At 36.2% G+C, this 18641-nt stretch overlaps 1 protein-coding gene across 9 annotated transcripts in view; it reads left to right on the top strand.

Moving 5' to 3' along the window:
- Rho1 (ras-like GTP-binding protein Rho1) overlaps window positions 1–18641 on the top strand; it is a 208137-nt gene that overhangs the window by 144477 nt on the left and 45019 nt on the right. The window contains exon 1 of one of the 9 annotated variants that reach the window (XR_010858448.1): window positions 3419–3518. The exons of 7 other annotated variants lie outside the window; for them this stretch is intronic. The gene's annotated coding sequence lies outside the window, so the exon portion shown is untranslated. Of the gene's footprint in view, window positions 1–3418; window positions 3519–18641 lie in introns of those variants that run through there. One more of the 9 variants, XM_067134690.1, reaches the window with a different exon arrangement.

The following is an 18641-nucleotide window of genomic DNA, read 5'->3' as shown; positions in this document are numbered from 1 at the left end:
GTGCGAATGATCATGTACGATCGAGCAATCGTGGTTGGGTTGTGCAGAGAAAACTGGGACAGAGAGCTGACGCTGTTTTGGGATTGTGGTGGATTTAAAAGAGAGTATTTAATGGGTGTGTTGGTAGACTTGAAAAAAATTACCTCCTCGTTTTGTAGATGCATTTTTTTTTTCTTTAATTCGTGCATAAGCTTGGATGCTTAGTTTCAATGCCCTCAGTCTAGTTATCGACCCTCTTTGTGAAACTGCGCAGTACACCATTCAGACTGTTTGTTTTGCCATTGTTACTTGGCTGTTGGGACCAGCTGGGAGCTATAGCCTATGATTGGTTTAATCCAAGTCACCCAGAGTGTTAGCATAGTGCTGATATCCGTGTCTGAAAAAATCTGAGTACCCATGGCGACTGTGCACTTGCTATGATACATTCGGTGTCAAGTAGTCGGAGACGATGACTTTGAGATCTTTAATCCAATGCTTTATCGTAATGGCATTTGCATCGAGTCAAGATAATGATAGATATTTCTTGATCTATTCCCAGAGTATATGTTTCTGAACTTGTCCGCGTTGTGAGCTAATTTATTCGTTTATGCTCCAGTAGCCTGATACTTGGAGCGCTCGGTTTGAAAGCAAATTATGGAGTAAAACCTACGGGCCCGGCGAAGTTTACGTAAACCATTTCATTCTCGCTGTCCGATTCTGGGAATCTGATTGCTGACTGTATTTAGCTGATTGGTTGCGATGCCACGCATCTCCCTCAGTAGAGCCTTATTGGTTGGCACGGACATCGTTGTTGGTCAGATGTATGAATATGGTTTTCTTTATGTTTTTCTCAAAGATTTTTAGGAGGTGGGATGCTAGTGATATAGTACCGTATGATTTCAGGAGATGGTTCTCACTGTCTGGCTTTAGTGCTTGAAGGTTTTTGTAATGAGAGAGAGAGAGAGAGAGAGAGAGAATTTATATCATTAGCCACACATTAGTCTCTGCTCTTAAGATATGATGAGAAGCAACGATAAGGACGCTAGTCCTTCAGTGAGACTGACGTTCCGCCTACCCACATTATTCATTGGTGCACTGCAAATCATGTTTATTTTTATTCTGAAAAATATATATTTGTTCGCATGTACGCAGCCCTAAGTACTAAATTTTCATTTTGTCCTTTTCTTAACGTATATAGCATACTTACAACTTTAAATATACCTTGTATGTACAAACAGACAATACAAGACGGTTAATGCATGCAGTGCGCCCAATAATCTGCTTAATGACTGTTCATGCATGTATCTGTTTCATGTTAAGCTTTATATGATAATCAATGTTTGAAATTTGTACGTATGTGCGCATTCCCCAGTAGCTTGTTATTCAATTCATGTATGTATGTATGTATGCTGTTACTTGCCGGCGAGTCCTTTGGCCTCAAAAAGAAATATTTACGCAGCGAGTTGGCCCCCAATAAATGGTGCCTGAAGTCTCTCTCTCTCGATGGGTTTATTTATAGAAGGTCTACAGAAGCCTGATCAAGCCTTGTTTTGATGTCAGTGCTTGATTTGGTTACCAACGAAAACCTTACAGATGAATAATGCAATCCTGTACGAGGTAAATAGGTATTATTTTAATAGGAAAACAAGCACTCGCGCGCGCGCGAAAACACACACAAAAAAACGCATTTTATGTATGTATGTATGTATATATATATATATATATATATATATATATATATATATATATATATGTGTGTGTGTGTGTGTGTGTGTGTGTGTGTGTGGATTGTGGATTTCACGATTCACTTTTTCATTCTTCAGAGGAGTGGCGCCAGAAGGGCTAAATTTTCCGGTCCTCAGCAAGACTAAGGTGAAGATTTTAGCCTCACGCCCTCTTGTTGAGTCCAGCTGTGGCGACTGGCGGGCCACTTATCGGACGGGATCGAACCACAGACTTCGAATGTGCATCCGTTGTGTGTTGTATGCAATGCAATGCCTTTTCAGACTTTCCGGTTTCACTATTCTTGATGAATGAAGCACGATTCTTCTTCTGTATTTGAGAGTACTTTAGCCAACCACTGACAAATAATCCTCTAAAGCTGAAGTAATAAGATTTAATTATATTTATTGCCAAATGTCTATAATAGAAACGTCTCGGAAGGAAATCAACCCTGCCGCAATCGATGGAACGCACATCTATCTTCTAGACGCAAGCCGCTAAAAATGATTTGCCCCTCAGGCGATATCATGATCACATGGCTGCGATTTCAGACTTCTTGCTTAGTCTGGGGCCAGATCAGAAGTCGATTTTCTCCTGTTGTTCGATTGTTCTTGTTCCCAGTCTAATTTTTAATTCAGTTCTTCATTGTGTACAGATTTTGCGTGCGTCTGTTTTGGAATTAGTGCTCCTATACTTGCATTGAAAGAGAGAGAGAGAGAGAGAGAGAGAGAGTATCTTGTAGCTTTCCATTCATTTTTCGTTGTAAATGCTAGATAGAGGTGAGAGGTCGGCTTTGACGTGAAGCATATATTTAACCAACTGCACAAAATGCCATTCATCCGAAATGAGCAATGTGTGTTGTTGTCTTCATTGGCCAAGCGCCCGAGAGTTGCCACGTATGTTTATTTTAGTCTTGTAAATATGATCCGAGTTAGCTGTGGCACTAGGCTTGGTATGCTGTTATTACCACTAATCACAGATGTTCTTTTTATTTACTTGCGTTACTTTATGCAGCAAGCAAATTATTTTACTGAAGAATTTCGTAAACTGAAATTAACATAGATATCAAGCGAACGAACACTACCCAATCAGCGAGTGACGAAGAAAGGTTGCAAAATCGCACTTTTGAGAATCATTTAATAGTTATATTACTACATACATATCGGATGTTGCTGTAGTTTTACATAGTAATCAAAATCATCTAGATAAATCATATGAGGCTTTTTCGTCCTATAACAGTTTTAGAGACAATTAGAGTTAATTGCTCAGCAAATTGGATATGGTTGCCATATAGCAACATTATTATTGATGCATTTGTTAATGTTGCCTCTCGCTCATTTTTATATAATTCCTTATGGGGATTATAAATGTCCGATTAAGGGTCTGTTACCACCACTATCGTGTCACACAAACTAAGACATGATATAAAATGAAAGCAAACACTAGGCACGCTGAGGAAATGGAGAATTACATCACTGGAAAGACACCGAGATGATGTCAGCTGATGCGAGGAATTCAGTGTTTATTTCGTTCATTTCTCCTTATTTTTACTGAATTAAGGTAACATATGTCAAATGCTGACGACACTGTCGATTAGAAGTTTTTTTTTTTTGTACGACTTATGGACACAGAATGAAAAGCTATAAAAAAATATCATGAACAGAAAGCAGTGATCCATCCGCTGCCACGAACCGTGACGTAAGTTGCCTAAAAATACGTTTTCTAATCAGTGAAGCGGTTGGAACACCCGAATCTGTGCGTTGTGCCTTTGTGTTCCCGAGTGTTCTTAAATAGTATATACCTCGTTTTGTAGCTCAGTAAGTACATTGCTTTTTGTTGAATTTCTTTTTCTTTTTACGTTCGAGTAAAACGGACCAGGACAGATTTTTGTATATTTGGACAACTTGAACTAACGCAGATGTGACTGTTTACCAGCAAATATTAAGAAACCTTTTTAACTTTCCTTTATTCGTGAAACATTTTGCATTGCGTCTTTATGTAGAGGACAAGTAAACGTCATACGTGCTTCATTTAGCTAATGAGCAACAACATCAGTAAGTGTTTTCGCTAGGTAACGGATGGCTAATATGGAACATGTTTTTTGACATGAGTCCAATTTACCATAGAGAGCTATCATTTGACCATTTTAGTCACTAAAGATATTTTTCATGACCTTTCACAGCTTTCTGGTGTTCTTTATTGACGTCGTCAGGGCGGGGATGGGTTCAGAAGTGACTCACCGTGTAGTGTTTTGTATCCGTTCTAAAAACTCTTCGTGTAGCCTCAGGTGAGAAAGAGTGCGTGTGTAGGTGGTTGTGTGTGTGTGTGTTGTGTGTGTGTGTGTGTGTGTGTGTTGTTCCTATGGCATTTACACAATTGTAGGGGTAATGAGAATCATTGGGTGTATACGTTAAGAATATATGATGAAGGTAAGGACAAACATTGAAATTTACATCTTGTAAACACCAAATTCTGTTAGTCGACAAGGGTATTGAAACAGTATATATATATATATACATATACAGTATATATAGTATGTATTTATATATATATATATATATATATATATATATATATATATACATATATATATATAAAATGAACGCGCACGCTTGTGTGTGGTGAAGACGTTGCGTGAGTGAAAGGAGGGATCAGACTATTCAGATGTTAAACATTTACGTATATGAATTTACGTGTGCATGTATTGATTTATTTTGGCACTAATGCAAGTGCACATGTGATGCATATGCGATAGGCAGTTCAGGAGCTTTCCATACAAAGTATCGTGAGCGACGACCACTGTCTTAGCTGCCCTGCCTCTGCCTCCTCATTTCTAATGCAGGCATGCCAGAAAGCAAGGGTAATCAAAGATGAGCTCATTTGTTAGTAAATTTTTGCCATTTTCAAAACGTGCCTTTGTATGAATAGCACTTGAGGGGGGTCGATGAGAAAATACTGTTTTCCTGGACGCGGTGACTCACTACCGAAAGGAATTTCCGTTTACTTCCCGAAGGGATATCTTGGAGTTGGGCATGCGCAGTAGCAGTTTGCTTGGCGTATTGTTTCGTCCGAGTAAAATAGTAATTGGAGCTGATTCACGGTAATTTTGGCATGTTTTCTCGAATTACAGTAAATGATGATTATAATGACCGCATTTTTTATAATTCTTACGTTGGTTATTGAAATTTGCACAGGAAGTTGTGTTTATTAAGTTAAGCATACCTGTTCTTGATATGGTACTGACAGGTTGCCTTGTCTTGACTAATTTGAAAGATTTGTGGTTTTATGGTTGTTTCAAGTAAGTGTCCATCCATGAAAGATGTTCTGTTTAGCATCCGAATTCAAATTACAACTGTCCATTTAACAAGAAACAGAAACTTTCCTAGATTTCCCTCCCCGCATTTTTTAATGTTAAAGAAACCCTTAAACTTGTCTTGTCACATGCAAGGAATCGTATTGTAGAAGGAAAATATCCTTGGGCAATATGAAGACACCACGGCCTAATACAGCCACTAAAATTTCTACAATGATGTCAACCGCAAGTTGAAGATCCTGTGTACTCTCTGAATGACTTCATCATAAGCCGAAATACACAAATGATCTTTAAAACGGAACATCACTGACTTTTGTTCTATGAAGCAACAGGACACGCGGTGACAAAACGGATGTGCGTCAGAGACCACTGCCTTGCTTTGGGTTAAGCATGTTGCCACAGCTGGCGTGAGCGTCTCCTTTTATGAAGTATCATATGATCGCGTAGCACTGAAAAGAAGTGCAAAATGTTATCGCACAATTTCTGAATAAAACCCAGCGTTTGAAATCAAATATTTTGTGTTAAGCCATCATATATTCGGATAATCACTTGCAGATTTTTTTTTATATAATTTTCGAAGTTTACATATGTGATAACTTTGAAGTCCTCATAGAACAAGGTGAAGATGGGAAGTTGAGAAATTTAGAAATGGTGAGAAAATGGTCAAAATTGTTGATCCAGTGTTTTTCGTGTGTCAGAAGATGAATATTCCTTGACTTGTTCGTCGTCAGAGAATATTGAATGTCATAGAATCAGTCATTTGCGGCATCGCTAGCGTTTTTCATATTATATATAACTTCGCTTCCGATTCACCCACTCAAAAGCCAAAGCGATAGGGCAGGAATTTCCTAACGGTCAATTTCATGCAGTAATATCGTTATCTCTTGCTAGTGAAAGATCATCATGACTCACATGGGAGGGTTATGCTTCACGTGAATACACTAATGTGTACTGAATCCATAATTTATCGTTCAAACGTATCGACTGGCAAGGGAGGCAGTGTCTTGGTTTTTCTTTTTTTTAGTTCAGAAAATGTGATTTATTCTTTCTATGTTAATATATGAATCACTAATGTCAAAACTTTTAAGAAAAATCCCTTACGGAACATTTCTGGAGGGTCCTGTCGCAGTGCCAGTGCTGTTATTGATCCAATATGGAAGATTTTATACCAACATCATTATTTTTCTTTGCTTACTTGATTAAGAACCATGCTGGCATAAGTATTTTATTAATTGTAACATGAAAGTAACATCGTATTTTTATGAAATCTGGAAAGATACCATTTTCGTGTAACAAAAAAAAACAACTTATGTTCAGTAGTCATGACAATCAAATGTTTCATTATGAGTGCACTGAATAACATTCGTTTCCGCTTGCTAGCTGTCAGATAGATCAAGTGAGAGCATTTAGCTAAATTACTAATATTATTTTTCTTTTAGTAAAGACCAGTAATAATACAAATGGACTCCTTATTAACTTATAAATCCTCATTGTCATACGATAGTCGATACTTTTAAGCCTACAAGTGTAATTAGACTTATGAAAACAAATCCTCATTAATTCACGAACTTCAGTCAATAATGAGTCTATTTGTGCCCACTGGATTTACCCCAAATTCATCTCACTTATTAATGATATCAATATTTTTTCATGTTTGAGCACCAACTTGTCAATCAAAACTGTAATCAAAATATTTCTTCCTCTGATACCTTGTTTTCCATGCATGAAGGCAGGCAATGTTTTTTCTCAAGAAAATATTTTATTTTAAATTATAATACATTTAAATTTAATTGTATTATACTTTACGAAGTTGGTAAAACACCAAATTTAACTATGTATATGAAATTTACTTTTTTACATATACCTGACCTTTCTCATTTACCACAATTAAGTTAAAATTCAAATAAGCGAGAAAATTCTTGAGTAACTGTGTGGATTGTGAACTGTAAAATCTACCCCTGAAGCGTGTTGCCATCTCAGTGTTTTTAATCGTTAGATTAGATTTTTTCTTTCATAGAGGAAATAACAGATCTGGTGGGATTTGAGAGCAAAATGACATTAATCAATTATGATAATGAAAAAGTTGAAAGCTAGCATTTTTCAGTACATAGTGTAACGGGGAATATCAGCATATGGAAACACCAGGACTCACGCGATGTGTTTCTCGAGTTGCCAATGCTCTTGATTTTCGATGAGTGAACGGAGCATTACAAAAAAAAAAAAAAAAAAAAATTCCCATAATTTTTAGGCATGACATATATGCATCCCGTGAGTACTATCATGCTTATACTGTACTATGAATGAGAGCCATAACTTGTGACATGCAGCAGTATACATATTACAAATGATGAATAGTTTCACTGTAAGTCATGAACTTTCACTGGCCAGAGATAACGATATTACTGCATGGTCTTGACCGTTAGGAAAGTCTTCCCCTGTAAAATTTGCTTTCGCTCTGGTGAATCGGGCTAATGAATATTGTTTTAATAGTACGAACTATAATCTGGTGACGAGTTGAAGGAAAATTACAGGATGAGAAACTCTGCCGCTGTCTCAATATAACTGATTCTATGACTGATTAAAATGCTCGTGAAGTAAATGGTAATAGTATTCAGTGATTTAGATTCTAGAATCAACATTAATATTGACGTGAATATATAATTATTTACAGTTTGTGTACAGCTATCCCAGAATGGAATGAATTCTATTTCGATTTGCAATATATATATATATATATATATATATATATATATATATATATATATATATATATAAAGTGAATGTTTGTATATTCGTTTGTCCACTATAGAAGTCCGAACCGCTTGACAGACCCGGAAACAAATTTTGCACATGGCCTCTATGTCGCCCCAGAAAGGTTTATAACTCAAAATCAAACCCCTACCCCGTGTTCGACATACTAACATAGACTAAACAAATGAAATTTTCGTTTTTACGTCACCTTTTCCTTCAGTTTTCTGGGTTTATTCTCAGTTTTCACCTGATGCTCCACCTTTTCTTCTGGTGCTGCCAGAAGTATGATTAACCTACAACAATAAATCCCCTATGACATCAATTTTTTATCAGAAGTTATGTGAATTTTGATCATAATTTATGATAATAATTGATATAATTGTTTATTACCTCGATAATATCTGCATTGAAAACCTAAATCGATCATTTCTTTCTGTAGTAAGCAAAGCTGAGTCCGCCCATACGTAGTAGTGGCTAAACGTGACACTTTCAGCCAGCAGAAACTACCAAACTCTCTCTCTCTCTCTCTCTCTCTCTCTCTCTCTCTCTCTCTCTCTCTCTCTCTCTCTCTCAAGGAATCACTCAAGCACTTTGGAGTGAACTCTATATGTATGAGGTTTATTACTAAATTATTATTTAGAGAGAACAACAATTTACGATGCAAAAAAGTGGTAGCGGTTAACAGTTAGAATTAATTATTGTGTGAAATGGCAAACACTTCACTGCATTTGGAAGATAAGTTTCCTTTCACGTTTCTTGGTACTGATTACCTGGAAGATAATGTCTGAAAATTCTAGATTAAAACTTTACAGGGATGTAGATCATTACATTGGGAAATTGTTTTCGAAAGGCACTTGGAGGGTAAATGTATGAGATGCAAATAGGGATTAAATTAAGAAATGGCAACTACTGCATTTCGAGTAACTCGAAGTGCTCATAGCTTACACAACACGTCAATTCATACCTTTTGCTGACGTAATCCTACACAGTAAGGAATAGCATTCCCATCATTTAGAAAAATAAAATTATTGTTTCGGGTTATGTATTAGAATGATATATATTAATTTCTATCTTTTATCAACGTGTATTTATTCAAAACAATAAATAACCGATTACCTAACATTCCTCCAAGAAGGGAAAGATTTTGTTTGATTCATGATTACGTTATTGTACGAATTGACCAAGTTTATAGATACCGTATGTGTAACTTTATACACAATTGTACATTAAGGAATTTGATGTCATTACCAATATGAAAAATATGTATCACGAGTTGAAGTTAGCCATATAGGAAAGTGTTTTGCCACTTTTTTCTTAATATGATGAGGGGGTGGAAAGCTAATTCTTGCACCATTTCACTTACTAATAGGAAAGAAGTAAAAAGGCGTAACAGAGTATAGACTAAATATTTCTTATTAAAAATGACTTCTATCCTCATTCAGTATTAATGAATGAGTTCAGTTTTTTATGAATTAGACGGAGAAGTTTACTCTCATTATAGTAACACATAATCATAAAAAGACATAATTGGCCTAGGCCTATACCAAATTGTCTGTATCACAGGGAAATATTGTTTTAGATTTTTATTGCATGATTTGGACTTATAACGGCCTACAAATAGCACTGATGGGTTTAACAATGAAATGAATAACGCCTATGCATAATTTATTCATATTCTGGTCAGAACATCGGAGATGCTTCCCAAATAAAATACATTTGCAAACTGTCATGAAATTGGCACTAACCTGTCCACACATGCAATTACCCGTCAGTCTGTCGGAAGATATTTGAGTAATACTATCAGTTCATTCGTTGTGGTGAGTGGAGTGTCTCCGCCCTCAAACTGTTGTCTACGTGTAAGTTTTAACAGCAGTTTCGATGAACTGACAGAAGAAATGACAGGTATACTTGATCGTGAATACACAGCCTTAGGTTGTTCAATTCTATGATAGTGAATGGTTGCGTTGTGAGAGTGAGAGAAGAAGAGAGAGAAGCACGGGTGTTAGGGATGAGAGAACGGGAGAGAAAGAGAAATAGTTTATCGAATGTCATTCAGAGTTTTTCCAGGCAGCGCCGGGTGGGTGTTACAAGTACCTGGTTGTTACACTAATCAGTCATGGAATTCAAAACTTACCTCACTACAGCCAGATACCTGAACTCTCATAACAAATAAAAATATGACTGAATATTCTAAAGGCAACAGTGATTCCTTAAACGAATTATCAGTAGTGTGAGGTATCAATATTTAAACAAGAAATATACTAAAGTAAAAGGGCATCACTCTGTTATTGTGACTCTACCTCCTCAATTCGAGTCACTTCAACAAAACTGAGGGAACAAAACTATCTATCTCTCTGTTCTATTTACAGTGTTGATTCCTACCACTGGTGGTCAACAAATGAAACTCTATTGTAAAATTTTAAATACAAAACTTTATCTTGAATTCAAAATTAATAAATCAAAATTCACAATTTTACTCTGAAGAAAAATTACTATTCCTTGGAAACACGTACGTAATTAATTTTTAAATCAAATTATGAAACAAGATTAAGTCACCCAAATGTTAATATGTGAAATAAAAGTAAGTAAGCAAAAGTTAAACCATCAAGAAATACTAAGATGTGAAAGAAAACTAAGTAAACAGCTTGAAAATACAAAAAGAATGTACAAACACACAAAATTGAAAATTGTAAAATATAATAAATTCACAAATATCAATTTAAACAACACTCACAAAACTCCAACTCACTTTGAATAACACATCTTCATTTCAAAATAATCTTTAACCATGGTTAAACTCGTAAGTTACAGTACCTGAGAAACTGCAGTTCATTACACACTCTCACAATTCCTGTCAAGGTGTCATTACTGGGTGAACACTAATTACTACGGTTACCAGATCTCAAAAGCTAAGATTAATATCAATGACAATAATATATTTTACGTTACGATAGAGTGAGAGGGGAACTTCTCTTTGTAAATCTAAACTGCACAGTTTCTGTCTCCAGTCGTAAGCAAGATTCATAGAACAATCTGTTGAAGCTGGATGACGTCATCTTAAATGCAAAAACATGTCTGTACAAGAAACCAAAGGTGGACGATACGTGATCAAAGTTTAAATGACGTAACTTCCATGTGGTTTTGTGCAATACTTGCCTTTTCCCAACAGGAAAGTACTGTGCAATACTGCCTTAACTAAGACAGCACTATACATGTTCAGAAGCACACAAGACCATCTGATCATTCGTGACTCTAACCAAGCGCCCTTCTCTTGTCTCAACTGTTGATGTGACTTATAGCTGGAATCAAAACAAAAGCGATCCCATGACCAACAGCCACATGGTAACAGAGTCATAATAAAATGACGTATTCTCTCTCCTGCTATTAAATTATTTAAATGAATAAACCTTGTGCTATCTGACATTACAAAGATTTCAATAATTATTACCACAACAAATAACATTTTACACTGCACAATATCTCTTGTATAAAGAAAAATCATACGACAATTACAAAGCATATCATAACATTCTGGAAAAATTATACTTTATACATTTTACAAGAGAATATCATGAGAATATATATATATATATATATATATATATATATATATATATATATATATATATATATATATATATATATATATTTGCTCTAACAGCAAAATTCTAACTAGTAAAGGATATCCTTATCCGCGTTTTTTTATGGGTAACCTTTACTATTATTATTATTATTATTATTATTATTATTATTATTATTATTATTATTATTATTATTATTATTATTATTATTATTATCACTTGTGTGTGTATTATTGAATGCATTTGATATATGGTGTGCTAACTTGAGTATATGAATCACTAGTTTTGTTAAATCAGCTCTATTAGCAAGGAATGCGAGGTTCGGGAAATGCCAGGGGTCACAGGCTGTGTAAGCTGAAATTTCACTGTGCTCGCGGAGTGACTGAAGAGGCAATTTGCTCGCAAGAGTCGGGCGCCGGTGCGAGAACGATTGGCTCATGTTTCACGTTTTCAGCGACTCTCATTTGAAATTTTTCGTCGTGTTGTTGTTTTTATCATTTTTATAAATATTACCATTGCGCCTGTTACGTCAAAAATGACGCCAGTATTAAGTCTTTTTGCAGTTACATAATGTTTCAGTTTGAGGCTTTGCATTTTTAGCTCCAGATTTTTCATGGCATTAATCACCGGCATGCCAGATTACAAGTTATTATTATTGTTTGTATTATTTCACGTTGGATGTGAATTTGCAGTTATACAGCATTAGCATTCACATTCTCCGGGTGGATTACTGTATTTTTTTTTTAATTGCCTAAACCTCCAGGTGAGTTCTTATTGAAGTAGCCCCTCAACGTACCAGTGGATCGATAGTCTGTCTGGTGAGTAACGAAGAACCTGTAGCTTACCTTCGCTTGAACATTTTCAAGACATCCCGCAGCCAACAGCAATTTTTCATAGTTTGCTGCCGAAACTAACCTGTACTGTACATCATTTGAAGAGATGAAGTAAAAACGCTTCAAATCTAACGGTAGCGTAGCAAAAACTCATGTTAATGATGTAGGTAAGTACAGGAGTCGGAGGAGTTTAGGTGTTACTGTTTTGATATTGTGCGTATCATTATTTTTATTGTTATGATTGTAAAGCGCATGTTATTGTTATGTACAGTTTTATTATTATTATTATTATTATTATTATTATTATTATTATTATTATTATTAAACAGAGGTAAATGAACGGCCATTGATTTACCCACCCCGACTTGAAGATCACGAAGAACTCGGACCTCCCTGACGGGCCAATGAACCTTGTCTATCCCTCGTCAAATTCTTGGAATGAAAGACTCATTGCAGTTCCTTTCTTTCCTGCTTGGGTTGACAGCCTCAATTACATAAAATCAATCAATCAGCAGTTTCTTTTTACTCCGCCACTGCAGTTCATGAGCGTGAGACTCGATTGATGATCTCCTTGTTTGGCGACACGACCACCATCCATATATGTCAGCGATGGGCTATAACTTGGGAGAGCATGTGTCATTTGTATATTACTCTATTATTCTCTATTCATTAATTATCCTTTTTTTTACTATTTTTTAAAATATGTATTCTTTTCTGCGAGAACTTGCTTAACAGGCAAATAGGCTTTTCTGCTTGTTTAATAATAATAATAATAATAATAATAATAATAATAATAATAATAATAATAATAATAATAATGTTGCACTGTTCACAGTCAAGTTAGTGGTTAGTGCTCTCTCTCTCTCTCTCTCTCTCTCTCTCTCTCTCTCTCTCTCTCTCTCTCTCTCTCTCTCTTAGAATTACTCGGTAGATCATTTCTATTATTTTTATTACTTTAGATTTAGTTTCTTTATTATTTAACTAAGCTCTTTAATTTGAATCATTATTTACCCACCTATCTAATGAGGTTCACGTATTTTATTACCATTACAGTCTTTCCGTACAGGATAATAGCACATAGACACGAGGAAGAATGTTTTTTAAGAGTGCTTATAATAGCAAATAAATCATAGTTGACTGATGATGGTGTTAGGATTAGCAGCAGCAAGAGTAGAAGCAGTAGCATAAATAGCAGTTATAGCGGGGATATTTGTATCTACAGCCGTCTTGGGTATTTTCAAATTTTTTAAATGAGCGGTCAGGACATCACCCTTTCGTCTCAAAATGACTCATTTTACATATCCGGAATACCATTGACAGTCTAATCGCCTGAATCATCTCCATTTGAAACATCATGAGTGTAATCACCGTGGCTTTCTTTCTCCATCTCTCGTGCCGTCGCTATGGTCTCTCCCGTTCATGCTGGTAGGATTCTCTTTCCTTCTTGTCTGCATCTTTTCCTTTTTATTCCTTGTTTATCATCAATTAGCTGCTTATCAACTGCTTTCAGACAAAGCTGACTTAGTTCTTATTAGCTTCTTCTCCCATGCATATACAGCATCCATCGGGTACCTGAACCTCGCCATCAATCAATCGAGTTTCAGACCACAACCTGAGTTTTGGTATTCCATCGGGATCACTAAACAGTGCAACTTTAAAGGCGAACTATAAATTCTGACAAGCCTCTTCTTTTTCCTGCTTCTCCAAACCCCAACCCCACCCCCGAACTATATCTTTCGCCTTCCAACCTTCCATTTCTCTCATGAATTGTCTGACTGTGGCAGCGTGACATTGCTTTGCAGATAATCTTGACGCGTTCACACAACCTTCCCTTTCGCCTGAGATTCGGTTGAAAGTTCGAGAATGGGTTCACGATGCGCTGGTGCTACCTCAAACAGGGGAAGAGCGTTTATAATGGGTTTTCTAATGCACAGGTCATGCTAGACACTAATATTTAACAGTCGAAGTAGTGGGCCTAGGACAGGGGCATATAATTATGACAAACGTTGGGGATGGCAAAGCGCTCTTGTCGAAATCCCACACCTGTCGCTTTTCATAACAAGAGGGCAAATAAAACGTTTCTGTATTTTGCTTCATGCTTTACCTGTATGTGAAGCAATCTTATTACTAAAATTATGTCATCGCTGACTGGTAGACTTTAAAATTAACTTTTGGATTGATGGCATATTTCATAGCCTAAGGTAAATGAGATCATGATTTCTTGATTTCTGTACGTAGCCTACATGATTTTGAAAACAGTTAAGAATACAAGCTAGAAAGATAAAAACGCCTGAATAAAAGGTGCTCTTGTTATCTTACTTTCCTTGCCAAGTTTATTTCTAATCCGTCTTTATGATGGAGAGGTCTGTACTTGTTTGACGTCATCTGTACCAAGGGAAGAAGCCAGTGGAGGCTCCGTGTGCCAAGGAGCAGGTTTCGAACGCTCCAAGGGAAGCGCCAAGTTGATGCTAGTTTGTCTTCGTAATCTCCTTATCTTGCGTGAAAGTAAGGCAAATGAAGTAGATTATAAGTAAAATGGAGAAACAAAAAATTTCCCACAAGATAGTGATGAGAATATCTTCACTTTCGACCGCAGAGTTTAAAAATTCCAAGAAACACCGGTGAATAAGGTCACTGAATGAACGAAGGTTCATCATCTTATTCATAACTATTCACAGTGTGATTGTAATCAGCATATTAATGATTGCTTTGGTGGGAAGGATAATAACTGATGATACTGATACCAACAGTAATACTGATGATAAGAGAATTTGAACGGAAACAACTGTTTACGACGTCAGTCGCCGGCGAAAGTTTATGTTTTCATTCGTCTTTGATTACTTAACTGTTCACTTCAAAACATTGGTGGCTGCAGTTACAACTGATTAGTGAGTTCTCTCTCCTCATAGTCATTAATGTGTACAAAAGACACACACACACACACACACACAGATGGCTGGCAAGATGTCTGCCGTGACAGAAGAAAATAACTTCATCTATTAACCTTCTTGAGCGCTCAGAACGAAGCTCTGTAATGTCTATGAAACGCCATTTATTCGTTTGCTTCCCCCTTGCACTCATGATTACGCAGAATCAGAAACTTTAGGATATATTTTTATATGAAGAACATAGAAGAACATACTACTTATATATGTGTAATATATAAATATATATGTACATATATATACATACAAAATAAATATATGTATATATATATATGTGTGTGTGTGTGCTCGCGCGCGCGCGTTACCTTCCGCTTTTTCCTCTAAGATGGGATGACGGCAGATACATATGTATTTTTGTAAGTATACCAAACGCTCAGCTGAGAGAGAGGCAAATGACAGTTCAAATAAAATAGAATGGAAAAAATGACTGGTGGAACAGAAGACTAAATAACTGGGCAGACCCATTTGCTATATCTTAGGTAACTCCTTGGGTTCATAGAGATGGAAGTGCTGTACCTTCGCTCGAGATTACCCAGAGTTAGTTACGAGCTGACTGACTGGCTGGAAGCGCCGTGCCAGTGCTTCTTGGCTCCTGCAGCCCAGATTTCATGATTCATTCATTCATTCACACCTGGTGCCTGAACGCTTATAACATGTTGTTATTGGTTGTTAACGAAAGAATGCCGATACTGCAACTTCGTCTTTGTTGGAACTGCTGAAGATTTTTTGTTACAATAATTTTATGTATGAAATAATACTCGTCCGGTGTTAATTTTTGCTTTCTGGAAGAACAGCCTACAGCTTTTATGATACTTCATGCATTGCTTCGTTCGTAATATTCGTTTCCAGTGTGTTTTTCATTGTGTTTTTCAGTGTATATTTCTTTACTCGCTGGAAATTTGTCGAGGTGAAAAATAAGAAGTTTAATTAAAGTAGTTACATGTTGATGAAAAACAGGGTTAAGGAAGAATGATGGAGGGAGAGAGAGAGAATTTCAGAGTTGAAATTTTAACTTTGCCACAGTAATGAATGGCAGGAAACCGAATTAAGACCAGCTGTTGTGGCGCGGTTGGGGGAGGGGGACTAGGAAGAATAATGTGTTTGTGAGAGAGAGAGAGAGAGAGAGAATTCCACTCTTCCCCTTTAAAGTTGGTGCAAATTGCGATTGCTAGTTATGGATAAGTAAAGATTAGACACAGCAGAGAGAACATTCAAGGGAGAATAGGCTTGTGATGTGTGTTTGAGAGAGAGAGAGAGAGAGAGAATTCCCCCTTCCCTGTCGCGTCCAGCAGACAGACGCCTCCGAGAGGGCGGAGGGAGTGTCGCCGTCAGAGTGTGGGAGTGCTGAGGAATGCACCAACCAATTACTCTCGAGATAAATCGATCTAGTTTTCCTCTTCTTTGCTTTGATAATTTATAAACAATATTCTTTATTTTCTGAGGCCGTGTTCATTTGTTCATCGCTGTCATATGTTTTTTAATATTTTTTGTTTTGGAAATTTTTTACTCTAATTGCAGCCACTCCCGCGAGCGCTGTTTTGTACCAGCCCCATGGGAATGAACGTTATGACACAAACAAAAGATTAACTGTCTCGGTAACAGTGAACTTGCGATAAAGTTTAATATGATTTTCGCATTGGACACATTATGCAGACTTAAGAGCACAGAATAACAAATCCATAATAAATTTGTGGTTTTTAAGTAAAATAAATACTGTTTTATAATAATTTTTCATAGCGCCATATCTTTACAGGTTTACTTTCATCCATGTAAGGTATTCCTTCATTCGCTTATTGGGCTCAACCATAAATTACACACCCACACTCACGCATTCAAACTGTTTGCGGGAATGCTTTGCGCCTGCTGCTGTGCCCCCAAGAAATGCATTGGCTGGAATCCTGGTCAGCATGGCTTCACTTATCAAATATAATTCCTGATTTGTATAAACTCCCCAAGGTCTAGCAAATTGTACATTAATAGGTTGCTCGTGGCATCTCTCTCTCTCTCTCTCTCTCTCTCTCTCTCTCTCTCTCTCTCTCTCTCTCTCTCTCTCTCTCTCTCTCTCTCTATATATATATATATATATATATATATATATATATATATATATATATATATATATATATATATATATATATATATATATATAAAACTTATATTTTGTACTTCCAGAATGGTCCCGTGGATGAAGAATATAAGAGATGTTCACTTTAAAATACAATATGCCGATCTTTTGACTTTTATTTTAAAAGTACCATGGAAATGACTTAACAACAAAGTCGAAAATTTTTGTTTTTATATATATACTGTATATACATATATATAATAAAATATATATCATATATGTAATATATGACATATGTATATATATATATATATATATATATATATATATATATATATATATATATATATATATATATATATATATATATATATGAATGCGAGTGTGTTTGTTTGTATGTTTATGCACGTTTTATATATTGTAATCTATGAATACGCACATATCTTTGGACGGATATGCATATTACTTACGTTCAGTTTATATACAGATGTAGATATATAAATAGGATAGAGTATATAAGACGTCATTCATTTACCCCAGCACAAAGACCCTTTGGCCCAGGGAGATTCCCAGGTTTAGGAAAGCGCCGAAATTAGTTGTTCTTTGGAGAACGGATTTACTCAGCGGATGTTTGATTCACAAGTGACGAAGAAACTCCCGAGTTCCGTTCTACTGATAAACAGTTCTTGCTATTTGAGCGGCTTTTCCGGTCTTTTTGGTGTCGTTGTTTATCACTGCTACCGCTCCTGCTATTATTATTATTATTATTATGATAAATATTATTATTATTACTGTGAGACTTCGCCAAATTCCATTTGGTGGAGGTTCTTGCGTTTGTAAGGGACATTTCGCTTCTTTCCCCTCTATGCCTTGACATCTTGATTATATTCGACGAGCAAATGGTTATTATTATTATATTGTTGTTCAGAAGATGTACAGCGTCCATACGGAACAAGCCCGGAGCGGCCACTGTCTTGAAATTCGAGCTTCTAAAGAATATGGTGCTCATTTGAAAGAAGTAACAGGAGGTAATGGAAAAAGCCAGCAAGAGGAGATCAGTTATGAGAAAATCAGATAAATTAACAAATTAATAAATAAATAAATAGAAATGTAAATCAAATATTAAAATGCAAGTTGAATCGTATTAGGGTGGTAATGCATTGCATCTTCTCTTGAAATTCTGAGGTTCCAATTGTGCGACATCCTCTGGGAGGATGTTCCACAGTCCAACGGAGTGAGGAATAAAAAGACCTCTGGAACTGAGAAGTTCGACAGAGAGGCACATTTACTGCGTATTGGTGTTGATGTTCAGCGAATCTGGTCGCTCTCGGCAGGAAAAGGGGATCAGGGGTTAATTGTGAGTGTGAAAGATCTTTGTTTAAATATAAGCTTATTAAAATATGACAAACAAGAGACCATCCTTTGATGGTCCAAGTCGTAACTGCTAATATT

This window comes from Macrobrachium rosenbergii, chromosome 36 (assembly GCF_040412425.1).
Source record: "Macrobrachium rosenbergii isolate ZJJX-2024 chromosome 36, ASM4041242v1, whole genome shotgun sequence".
In the NCBI taxonomy this organism is placed as follows: domain Eukaryota; kingdom Metazoa; phylum Arthropoda; class Malacostraca; order Decapoda; family Palaemonidae; genus Macrobrachium; species Macrobrachium rosenbergii.
The sequence above is the reverse complement of the archived record's forward strand: the minus strand, read 5'-3'. Positions and strand labels throughout refer to the sequence as shown.